Genomic DNA, 12,053 nt, shown 5'->3' with positions numbered 1-12,053 from the left:
GATTATAAACAGCAGGATTCAGAATGAGGGGAAAAGTAGCGGCTTATAGTCCAAAAATTACAGTAGTCAAGGGTGTAGGTTTGCATAGGGACGGTAGGGATACAACACTTCAAACTTTTCCGGATGCTCAAATTGTCCCCACCTACTTTTAAGCAACTTTATTTGCATTACAGTATATTATACCTTCAGTTATATAGGTAATTTAGAAAGACTCACCTCGAGGGATGGTTGGGACCTGTTTGGGGGGGGGGGGGGGTACCTCACGGTTGCCTCCTCACCACAGGCCCCGCCATCCCTGCACCTTTTTTAAACGCACAACACACATCATACTCCACATGAGAGCTTCGGCAAAGGGCGGTTGGACGGGCGGCTGGGCAGAAATTCCATGCTGCGGTCCCACCGCCCCAAGCCAAGCTCTCCTATTGTAATGCATACATTGCACTACCCTCCCCTCACAATCCCATCACGGTGCTGGGTGATGGCTGCCAGCCGGGAACCTGGCAGCCACATTAATAGGGTGGTAGGTGGGTCCCACACTTTTTCCTTATGGCGTGGCTCCTGGGGTGTGGCCTCCCCTCTGCCTGGGCTGCCGGCCGCGGGAGTGGGTTGGGGGGTCGGGGCCTCTCTTCTCTGGCTGGGCATCCGCCCTGTGCTCCGTCGCAAGTCGCTGGCTGGGCGCCGATGTATCAGCCGGGTGTCGGGTTGGGGGTCCTGGTGCCGGGATTGGGGATGGGGCAGCGTAGGGTTGGTCGCCAACGGACTTCCACTAATAAGAGATTCACACGATTACTGGGTTCTAGATCACAGAACTGATTTGTGTACACTCTACCCCTTTCAATCACTTAGCTTATAGGCTTATAGACACCCCCACCCCCGTCCCCCTCTTTCACTGGCCAATAGGCCCCCACATGGTGTAAACCGGAAATACATCTCGCTGACGATGGCACCAGCATATTAGTAATTAGTCTAGATGTTCAATGTATTTCTTGTTGTTGTTTCTCTATGTGTTTCTTTTCTTTCTTCTCTTGTGTTTCTTTTCTTCTGTCCCCCCATAATCCCTTCCTGTTCGCTGCTTTGTCATAATAAAAAGGTATTTTGAATTATCACAATGGGAGTATGTCAGACTCTCAATGTGAAACATTAAAACTGTTCAGACTATCCGGGCACTTAGACTTCCATTCTCTGTGTCAAACAGCTGAACAGGACAGGTAAAAAAAAATAATAATTAATTAATTAATTAATTTTTTTAAAAAAAGAAAGACCCACCTCCTTAAAAGTGTGTGTGTGTGGGGGGGGGGGCTTAAATTCCCTTGTTTTCAGTGTAACTCTAATAGAAATAGGCGAAATTATCTAACAGTGCTTCAAGTAAATTTGACTCAGATTTCTTGAAAGAAGAAAAATAGCTAGCTAAAATTAAGCATAACACTTATTTTAAGCGAAAAGTTATATTATATAAGTTGTATATTTCATCTTGTGTAATTGTCAGAAATGTTCTTAATTCAAGAATGGATATTGTTCAAAACATTATTTGAATTTTTTTTTTTCTTGATTTAGGTGAAAAATGACCAACTTTTAGATGTGTGGGTTTAACAAGAACAAATAGTCATATATTTACTTAAAGTAAATGGAAGAATCTGACACATTAATCTGTTAACTATAGCCTTTAACACTCAAAACAAGATGGAGAAAAATGATTTAAGAAAAATGATCAGCTTAAGATGTCAAATAATTTGCAGTGTATACGTTAGTATTAGTCAACACAGATTTATTTTGCATTAATCATTTAGCCTATCAATTAATTAGGTTGAAATTGGTGAGAAATGTAGCCATGACCCCCGTCCACCCAATCGGTTTAGTCTTATTAATGTTGCGTCCCCAGCAAAAAGTGCACATGCAGGTTATGCTGTTACATCTTCCCTACCAATATTGAGACCAAGGGCGTAGGTTTGCATCGGGACGGTAGGGACACAACACTACCAACTTTTCAAGATGCTCAAATTGTCCCCAACAACTTTTAAGCAACTTATAGGACACAACACTACCAACTTTTCAAGATGCTCAAATTGTTCCCACCAACTTTTAAGAAACTTATTTGCATTATATAATGAATTCAGTTACATAGGTCATTTAGATCGTCTTCCCATATGTTGTAAGGATAGAATTGACCCTACCATTATTAAGTCATTTACTTTCATTTAGTTCAGACTTACACGGACCCTTTCACTTGCTGAATGTGCCAGTCCATTTTTTTTCTCCTCAAACACGTTTGGTTAACTGATGACTTGACACCCCCCACACACACACACAAACGCAATCACAGCCCCAACATAAATACAACATGCCGCATCATCCGCCCCCTTCGAAGACGAGGAATATTAGAAGTTTTTTTCTGCCAGCAGCAGCCACTGTAAGTATTGTAAAAAGAAATCAATGTTGTGGAGGTGAGGAACACCACTAATTTTGCTACTGAAAGTCCGACCGGCATCAGAGTTCGCCCAACATTAATGTGTGTGAATTTCCCAGACTCAAGTAGGAAGCTGCTTTTAAAGTAATATACTCCTTTATGTGTTTTCTACTGATAACGTTAATTAAACTGTAAGAAAAGTAGTGAACCAACCCAGATAGCAGACTGACATTGAATAAACGGTGATTTTCCATCAAAATCATCAATATAGTTGACATCGAAATTTTCTTTCTTTCTTTCTTTTTTTTTTTTTAAACCTGTCCTGTTCAGCTGTTTGACACGGAGAATGGAAGTCTAAGTGCTCGGATAGTCTGAACAGTTTTAATGTTTCACATTGAGAGTCTGACATACTCCCATTGTGATTATTCAACATACCTCGTTTATTATGACAAAGCAGCGAACAGGAACGGGTTATGGGGGAACAGAAGAAAAGAAACACAAGAGAAGAAAAAAAAAACACAAACTACAACAAGAAATACATTGAACATCTAGACCAATTACTAATATGTTGGTGCTATCGTCAGCTAGATGTATTTCCGGTTGACACCATGTGGGGGCCTGTTGACCAGGGAAAGAGGGGGACGGGGGTGGCGGAGTCTATAACCTAAATGATTGAAAGGGGTAGAGTGTACATAAATCAGCTCTGTGATTTAGAACCCAATAATCGTGTGAATCCCTTGTGAGTGTAAACCCGTTGGCGACCAGCCCTACGTCGCCCCATCACCAATCCCGGCACCGGGACCCCCCCACCTGAGTGCGACCTATCACATACAGGCGCACGCGAGCCCCACCAGGCGCACGACAGCCACGCAGATGAGCGGGGACGCTATGCGGGCGCCAACCCAGGGCCATGGCCCCCACCCAGCCAGCCCGGGGAGGGGGGGCGGGACGGGAGAGGGGGTCAAGCGCAGCCCATCTCTCCTTCCGCAGCCCAGCAAAGGAGCCATGCCCCCCCCCCCCCGGGATCCAGAGTGGTCCCCCGGGCCACCTGCGCACCCATCAACCGGCCTTCAGGGATGGTAAGAGGGGACGCACCACCAATCCCCACGCCTGACCCCACCCCCGCCCGGCCACCCGGACCACGAGCTACAGCTGCAGCCCCCCAACCAGCAGGGCACGCCACGGGACCCCCAGTGGCTCGCCAAGCCCAGGGCAGGGCAGGGTCCCCCGCCGGTGCAGGTAACACCCAGCTGATACACCGGCGCCCAGCCAGCGACCCGCGACGTAGCACAGGGCTGATATTCAGTCAGAGAAGACAGGGGAAGGCGGAGGCAGGAAAACTCTGTAGCTCTGACCCCCGTTCACCCAATGTGTTTGTCAGGGGTGAAAGTGCCCCACAACGGTCAGGAACGCAGTTCCGGTATAAGATTCAGGGCTGGAATGCTATTCCGGTATAAGATTCAGGGCCGGAATGCTGTTCCAATACACGGTGCTTTGATTCAGAAAATATGACAGCAACTGTCAAAACGCTATGTAAAAAAAATAATAAAATAATGCTAAGGTGCCACACATGCATTTAATCTCCAAGAAGAAAACAATCTACCAACAACAGATTTACGTACACAAGTGTTAACAACAAGCATAATGAAGTGCTTGTGTAGCGTAATCTGTTTCCACCGATATTTATTATTTATTTTATTCCACGGACGGCATGGAGGTTTCCGCAGCTGCTGCAGTTATCAGAGTCTGACAATGATGAGTCACGTCATTGTGTGAATGCACGCAACAAAGCAAAATGCCCGGACTCATTTATCGGTTCAATTGGGTGACATACTGACATGTGGTCAGCAGAGATAGTTAGCTCTGATTGGTTCAAATGTGCATGTTTTCTGGAACAGCAACAAAAAAAAAAAAAAAAAAAAAAAAAAAAGGTTGTTGAACTGATGCAACAAAAAAAGGGCAAAACATAAAATGGATCAAATCTTTAAGAGCAACGAAAGAGATGAGGAGGCTTATTTATCATATTTAGTTTTATTTGCTCTGATGGGGAGGTTCAGAACATCTTAGCTGTCAATGTGCACTTTGGACCTATTTTTGTTCATTATGTTAGGCTACTTTTTCATTTCCTTATGGTTTGAAAAAGTCATTGCGCGATCTTCAAAATATATTCCATTTCTGCATAATATAAGTCATTTGTACTTATTTTTCTGAATGTATGTTACTTATATCTTTATTATTAAAAAAGAAAAGAAAATGTTGACATTAACTTCAATTTTAATATACAGGCTGACCCAAAAAAAAGTTTACACTCAGTTGACTGCTTGTTTAAAAGTCATTGAAAGAGATCTAAATAGGTTGTCATGCTTAAGTGATTCCTTAAGGTCACTCAATGCTGCTGGTAATCTCTCGTCTCTACAATTCCTGTGCTTCTGCTGAAAATGAAGAAAACTTTAGCTGTACCTGAATTGCTGCATGCCGGTCTGACACCTACTGAGATTGCAGCAAATCTGAGAATATCCAGATGTGCAGTCTACAAAGTTAAAAAGAAGCTGAAAGATACTGGAACAGCCTCACGAAAACCTGGGTCTGGAAGTACCGATCTGTGCGGACCAAAAAGTTGATTGACAAGGTGATATGTGGCCACCCCAGAGTTCAGATCTCAATCCCCTGGATTGTAGCATATGGGCAACTGTGGAGGACAGTGCCTGTAAGAAGCCACAAACTTCTGTGGCAGCCTTGGAGAGGTCCATTGTTAGATCTTGGGAAAAGATGACAGCATCCTACATAAAGAAGACCTGTCAAACGTTCCGCAGGTGCCTGGAGGCTGTTGTGACACTTAAGGGAGGACACATTGAAAAATAGAGTGTACTGTACATGTTCTTTACAATTATGTATAATTTGTGATTAAATTCTAATTCTAAGATGAATAAACATGGCATTTAAGTTGTATTATGGCAGTGTAAACTTTTTTTTGGGTCACCCTGTACAACCTATCTTAAGTAGTTAAAATTGAGATTTGGCATTTAGTAAGTGAGGAAATGAAGGAAAATAAGAATTAGAAGATGGCGGTTGGAGTTATTGTTGTTGTTGTTAACTTTTATTTTGCAAATCATTGAAAAAATACAATTTTGAATGAAAAAAAATAAATATATAAAATTTCTGGCTCCGTGGCGACCTTCACGTCGGGGGGTTCCGGCAAGAAATTCTAGCCACTTTCACCCCTGGTATTTGGTCTTATTCATGTCCCGTTCCCATCAAAACGTGTACATGCAGGTTATGCTGTTAGTTTGTCCCTACCAATACTGAGACCAAACCTACGCCCTAGATGGTAGTAGTAAGGTAATGTTCTTTATGTGTAGTTTTGTAATGTAAAAAATGCCCCAATTGCACAAAACTGTTGCCAAGAAAAAAACGTTAAACAAATATAACTTTATTAGGGGTCAATTGAGTTTATTAGTGCGCAAGGGTCGGTTTCACCTCAAGTTTAACCCCATTCCCTCTGTGTGTTTACACACAGTAGGTGGAGCCCTAACTCTAAACATCTCGGAGTCAGATCCAGTTCCGTGTTTTCCACCAGATAGCCCACTTGATCGCTCCACTCTTCCCTTCTCGCTCTTTCTTTCTGTGTGCATCCCCTTGGCAGAAATCATCACCACCTCCCCTGCCCTCCTAAAACAGCCACCCACCCATCCTCGAGCTCCCCCCCCCCCGCCCGTCTTGCCTCACAAGCCTCATGTCGCCGGGCTACGCGCTCTCATCCCCCCAGCGTCCACTTGCACTGCCGACAAAAAAAAAAATCTAACCGGTTTGTCATCACTGACCCTCTGCGAGTAAGTTGACCGGGCTGTTTTGGCGCTCGTGGAGAAAAGTCAGAGAAGGCGAAAAAGGCGTCGGGGGAAGATAACGTGGGATAGAGAGGAGGGGGAAAGAGAGGGAGGGAGGACGGGAGGAGACAGGCGGAAAGAAATACGCCTCTATCCTCCTCCTGCACAGTCCAGCGGACTTCCATCCGTCCATCCTCCTGCGTGGCTGTGGATAACAAACACGCTACCTTACAGCTCCTTCGCAAAGGAAACGTTTTCATTATTTTTTCCTATAAGAAGAACCGGAGTCAGCGAAGTCTTTTCCCAACCTATTTGCATTTAAGGACTGTACGAGAGCGGTCGTAATTTCGCCTTTAGTGTGCACTGGATGTGTATTTATGTGCTCCTGTTGGTGACACGGTAAGCCTTTTATTGCGTCTTCTCAAGAAAGACTATGCTGCTGTTCTTATTAACCTGTGTGCAGCTCTTCATGCAAATGGCATGGCAACCCCGACTTGCTCATGGGAATGTGGCCTGTAAGGCAACACTTGACCGGTCCGACTGAATGCAGAGTGGGGGCTAGGATGTAACGTAATGTAAAGGAGTTATATTAGGCTATAGCCACCTTGTAGCCTGTGATGCTGTATGGGCGTCACACTAATGTGAAATGTTTATATCACCACGGGGTAAATAAAATGTAATTACATTATTCCGGTTGAGGTTGGAGCACATATTATTATTCTGTTCCGCATGTGTCCGCTTCACTGCAGGGTGCATATGCACTGCTCTCAAGCGTGATGGATGACAGGCAGCTTCATCTTCTCAGCATTACTCCAATGTTAGCAGGCTGTCATTTGTATATCCTGGAATGCAATAAGTCTGCTTATTTTGTGTGAACACCAGTTCTAAAATCAAGAGTCAATGCAACCACTCTGTAATCAAAGCAGCAGCCCATCCAGCAGGCCAGCGCACTCAGGGATGTATGTCAATCATGCGGATTCATGAGTGAAAGCTATGACTCTTATTTATTGAGCAGCCGCTCCAGGTTGTACAGTGAATGACCTTGATGAAAACTGCCAAAGGTGGCACAATATTGTCATTACTAGGGTGTCATCAGCAAGATGCACAATAACAAGCTTATATGGCTAATTGTTGCTGAATTATTGGAAGTATTCTCTGTAAGAAAATGTGGTTTGGAAAACAAAAGTACTTCTATGTATGACATTTTTAAAATTATTATGTGTTAATTTTGCTAATTTTTGTTGTTGTCACTGGCTCTTGTGATTCACAGGCGATTTTCACTGAGCATCCAAATGGCTCTCAGCTTGGTCGTAGTGTGCAAATTCTTTTTGTTTGTTATAAAGGCGACATGGATGCAAGCGCTAAGAACGGAATAAGTGACAGTGTGTTGAGTCATCTGTCATTGCAATGGCTAAAAAGGAATAAAAGTGTCAGGTGCGCAATGCCAGTGGGAAAATGGCCATTGGAGGCGATTGTGAATGTCTTTTTCTTTGGACTTGTGTGTTTTATTTGTAGATTTGCTTCACGGACATTTTAGCAGCATCTGTTGTAGTGCATATTGTCTCTGAGGACATCATTATGTTTGCAGGATGACATCAAAATTTTCTAAAACATCTGGCTTCAGCACATCTGTTAAAGTCAAAGTGATCGTGCAGTGCATTTCGTTCATTTGTCCTCAGTTCCCTAATTTCAGTGCACTATTATTTTTTTTTAGGTTATCTTATTCATTTTTCAGAGCAGCAGGGTGTCATGTCTCTGTTAGAGCTAATCTCATTTTCATAAATTAATAGAAAGACCAGTCTCAGCGACCCCATTGCGGATTCTTACAATATATTCTGCTTTCTACTAATCACAGTGCAGTGTTTTTTTTTTTTTAATGTTCAAAAGTCACACTACCTTAAGAACAGGTCAATGTCACATCATGCTCATATGTTGTCATCTCAGTTGACACCAGGCTATTTTGCGTGATTTAAAGAACCACTTAAACAAAGACACTGATGCCTTGTTCAAAACTCAATAATATCTAACAAAAAAGGTCTGAACACGACACATTTTACACGAGTCATATGGAGATGCTCAGTATACTTAAAGTATTTTGGCTTAAACACACACCCTAACATGATCCCACTTTGTTTTGCCATCATTTATTACCTTCTGCACTATACCTTACAGTGTCAGTGCATTTCTTCTTTATAAAAAGGCTCTTCAACGGCACATTGTGGCAGCATGATGTAATACCTCAGGGCTAATCAAGTCTGCCTTTTTAATATCCAGAATAAAACAATAGTGCATTAAAAAATCTATAAAAATCAGCATGTGTTTGTAATCCTATCCTATAGTGTAACACTTATTTCTCAACCAAATACAGATACAGTGCTGTGATGTATTTTTTTGTTGTTGTTGTTGTTGGATCTGAAGCGGATGGACTATTAACTTACCATGTCTTTATTTGACACGTATATGACAAATTCAGATGGAAAAACAAACAAACAAAGAAATTCATGGTTTTTAATACACACAGTACGGGATATTGGGCTCCCATTTATTCACATCACTAATGTCAAAGTAATCAAATATTTATTTACTTTATACAGAATTATTCTGAATTTTCCTGTGATTAGACCTGTCATCTCGCAATATAATAAAATGACAAAATGCCCAATAATTTTATTTTATTTTTTGTCATAGCTAGCTCAAAGAAAAACAGAATCAATAAAATCAATTTAAATATTTGCACTGAGTCATAAAATATCTTTTGGAATGCTATCATGTGGGAGGGCCATTTGACACAATTCTTATTGATCCATTTTTTGGGATTGATTCATTCTTAATCCTTTCAGCTACCTCTTAAAATCTCTCTCAATGTGTTGAACTCCTCTGTCTAATATAATATTTCTACTTGTTAGTGGAGCTAGTTCAATTTCTTACAGCTTCTTCTTTTGCCATCAAACAGAGTAGGATTGACTAAACAGACATGTGTGTCCACTCCATTTTGTCTTTATTGATTAAAGCCATGATTATACAACAATACATTTAAGCAAGCAGCACCTGATCAATTAACTCATCAATTATCATGCCGAGTCAGTGAAATGTTTTTCATTGATAAAACTAAAAAAGAAATAATAATCATTATAATTTGCAATTCTATTTAGTTATGTCTTATCCCATATCATGGGAACAGAATTTCATACTACAGTTTGGGTTAGACTCTTTATTAATCGCTATAGACCCTACTCACGTGACGTCACAGCCACGCCCCCGCGCCATGATGTCCGCATACTCGCCATAGAAATGCATTAGCGCTTCGTAAATTCTTCCTATTATTGCACGTTTTACTGCTCGTCAACATTAATACTCAAAATGGTGAAGTCGTGTGTGGCGGTCGGTTGCAAAAACAGAGAAGATAGACGGAGAGACTTGAATTTTTACCGTATTCCGAGAGACACGAAGAGGAGGCCGCGATTGACTGCTGCAATTCGACGAGAAAACTGGGCTCCAAACGACTACCACAGATTATGTAGTAGTCATTTTATATCTGGTAAGATGCATTTAATATATATTTAGAGGGTTTGGGGCTGACAAATAACCACAATTAATATCATTGCTAGGCTAATCGCCGACAACATACACGTATGTATGTAGTTAGTGCTATCGCTAAACCATATAAACATTAAAAGCCCTAGCTCCATTGACAAATGACATGAAATACATTAGACTTGACAGTGGATGTTAGCAAGAACAAAAGATTTTGAATTGAAAATTTCGTAACTCACCTTCCGAGCACAAGATTCCTGCCGAATTTTCGTGTACGAGGACGTGTTTCACCTAACCAGCAACGTAGCATTTATAAGCCTCCAAGCTCTTAAAGTTGTTCAAACTTTCGTGAGAATAGGCTGATTTTGTGTGGGTATCAGATGTCAGGCGAAGCCAGCGGGTCGAAAAACATCGATTTAGACATCAAATACGGATCTGGCGAATGGATAAACTGAAGCTTTTCCACGTAACGCCTTTTATGCAACGGATCCAATGAGTTTACAGCGTCAGATAACACCGGGGCTTCCATGAATTGCTCTATAACTTGCTCGACTAATTGAAAACAATGAGAATAGGTCTGAAAAAGAGGTACAATATGGCGGCCGGAAACAGCGACACGCCCATTTTGTGACGTAGGTGAGTAGGGTCTATAGAGCCTACCCACGTACCACGTGCTCGCTGTATGGTTCCGCCCACTTGTCCGTCATTTTGACTCTGTATTAGCATTGTTTTCAATTGATGGCGGAATTTAAAATGCATTTCATGGAAGACCCGGTGCTTTCTGATGCCGCAAACTCACTGGATCTGTTGCATAAAAGGCGTTATGAGGAAAAGCTTCGTTCTATACAGTCGCCAGATCCATATTTGATGCCCAAATCGATGTTTTTCGACCAACTGTCTTCGCCCTGTCTGCCTGACATCTGCTACGCAGATATGTACAATTATCTTGTCCACACTAAATCAGCCTATTCTCACGAAAATATGAAAAACTTCAAGAGCTTGGAGGCTTATAAATACTTCGTTGCTGGTTGGGTGAAACAGGTCCTCGTCCACGAAAATTCGGCAGGAATCTATCTTGTGCTTGGAAAGGTGAGTTACGAAATTTTCAATTCAAAATCTTTTGTTATTGCTAACATCCACTGTCAAGTCTAATGTATTTCATGTCGTTTGTCAATGGAGTTAAGGCTTTTAATGTTTATATGGTTTAGCGATAGCATTCTCACTACATACATACGTGTATGTTGTCGGCGATTAGCCTAGCAATGATCTTAATTGTGGTTATTTGTCAGCCCCGTAGACGAGGCCAGTTTCTTTCACTTGGTACCAGCTAAATATTATTCAAAAAATAACGATGGTGGAAGAAAGGGAAGTCACAAACATCTTGAATTTGAAACTATGTCGTACTACGTCGTATGTTGTCGGCGATTAGCCTCGCAATGATCTTAATTGTGGTTATTTGTCAGCCCCGTAGACGAGGCCAGTTTCTTTCACTTGGTACCAGCTAAATATTATTCAAAAAATAACGATGGTGGAAGAAAGGGAAGTCACAAACATCTTGAATTTGAAACTATGTCGTACTACGTCGTATGTTGTCGGCGATTAGCCTAGCAATGATCTTAATTGTGGTTGTCAGGCCAAAACCCTCTAAATATATATTAAATGCATCTTACCGGATATAAAATGACTACTACATAGTCTGTGGTGATTTTTTGGTGTCCAGTTTTCACGTCGAATTGCAGCCGTCCATTTCGCTCTCCTCTTTGGATCCCTCAGAATACGGTAAAACTTCAAGTCTCTCCTTCCATCTTCTCTGTTAGTGCAACCAACAGCCACACACGCCTTCACCATTTTGATTATTAATGTTAAGGAGCAGAAAAACACGCCGTAAATAGGAGAAATGTACGTAGCCGTAACAGGTTAACACTATGTTTTGACGGACAAGTGGGCAGAACCATACAGCGAGCACGTGGTACGTGGGTAGGCTCTATAGACACTTTGGAGTTTTTCTGAAACAATTCAAATACATTTAAAAGATCAGATGAATTGAAAGAAAATAGCCATCTTGAGTACATCTATTAAAAGTCTGTTGTTTTCATCTGTTCACTGAATTCTTTTTGGCTTTTGTAATCCTAATCAAGAATTAAGTCTTTCTTGCTATCTGACAAGTTATTTATATCTCTTAACATGTTAAAGATAATATACCGACAGTTTTAGCAAGCACCACAGCATAATTTACAGGTGTGTCATCAAGCATCTGAGGTCATGGGCTCCCCACTGTATATATTATGGAT

General features: G+C 41.7%; 1 protein-coding gene across 14 annotated transcripts in view; it reads left to right on the top strand.

Moving 5' to 3' along the window:
* The first annotated feature begins 6,103 nt into the window (after positions 1 to 6,103).
* Positions 6,104 to 12,053, top strand: part of adgrl3.1 (adhesion G protein-coupled receptor L3.1) — a 301,163-nt gene continuing 295,213 nt past the window's right edge. For 13 of the 14 annotated variants that reach the window (XM_057843334.1, XM_057843322.1, XM_057843332.1 and 10 more), the window contains exon 1: positions 6,105 to 6,627. The gene's annotated coding sequence lies outside the window, so the exon portion shown is untranslated. Of the gene's footprint in view, positions 6,628 to 12,053 lie in introns of all 14 variants that reach the window. The other variant, XM_057843335.1, reaches the window with a different exon arrangement.

This window comes from Corythoichthys intestinalis, chromosome 8 (genome assembly GCF_030265065.1).
Source record: "Corythoichthys intestinalis isolate RoL2023-P3 chromosome 8, ASM3026506v1, whole genome shotgun sequence".
Classification (NCBI taxonomy): domain Eukaryota; kingdom Metazoa; phylum Chordata; class Actinopteri; order Syngnathiformes; family Syngnathidae; genus Corythoichthys; species Corythoichthys intestinalis.
Note: the sequence above shows the minus strand (reverse complement) of the source record. Positions and strands in the feature narration are given on the sequence as shown.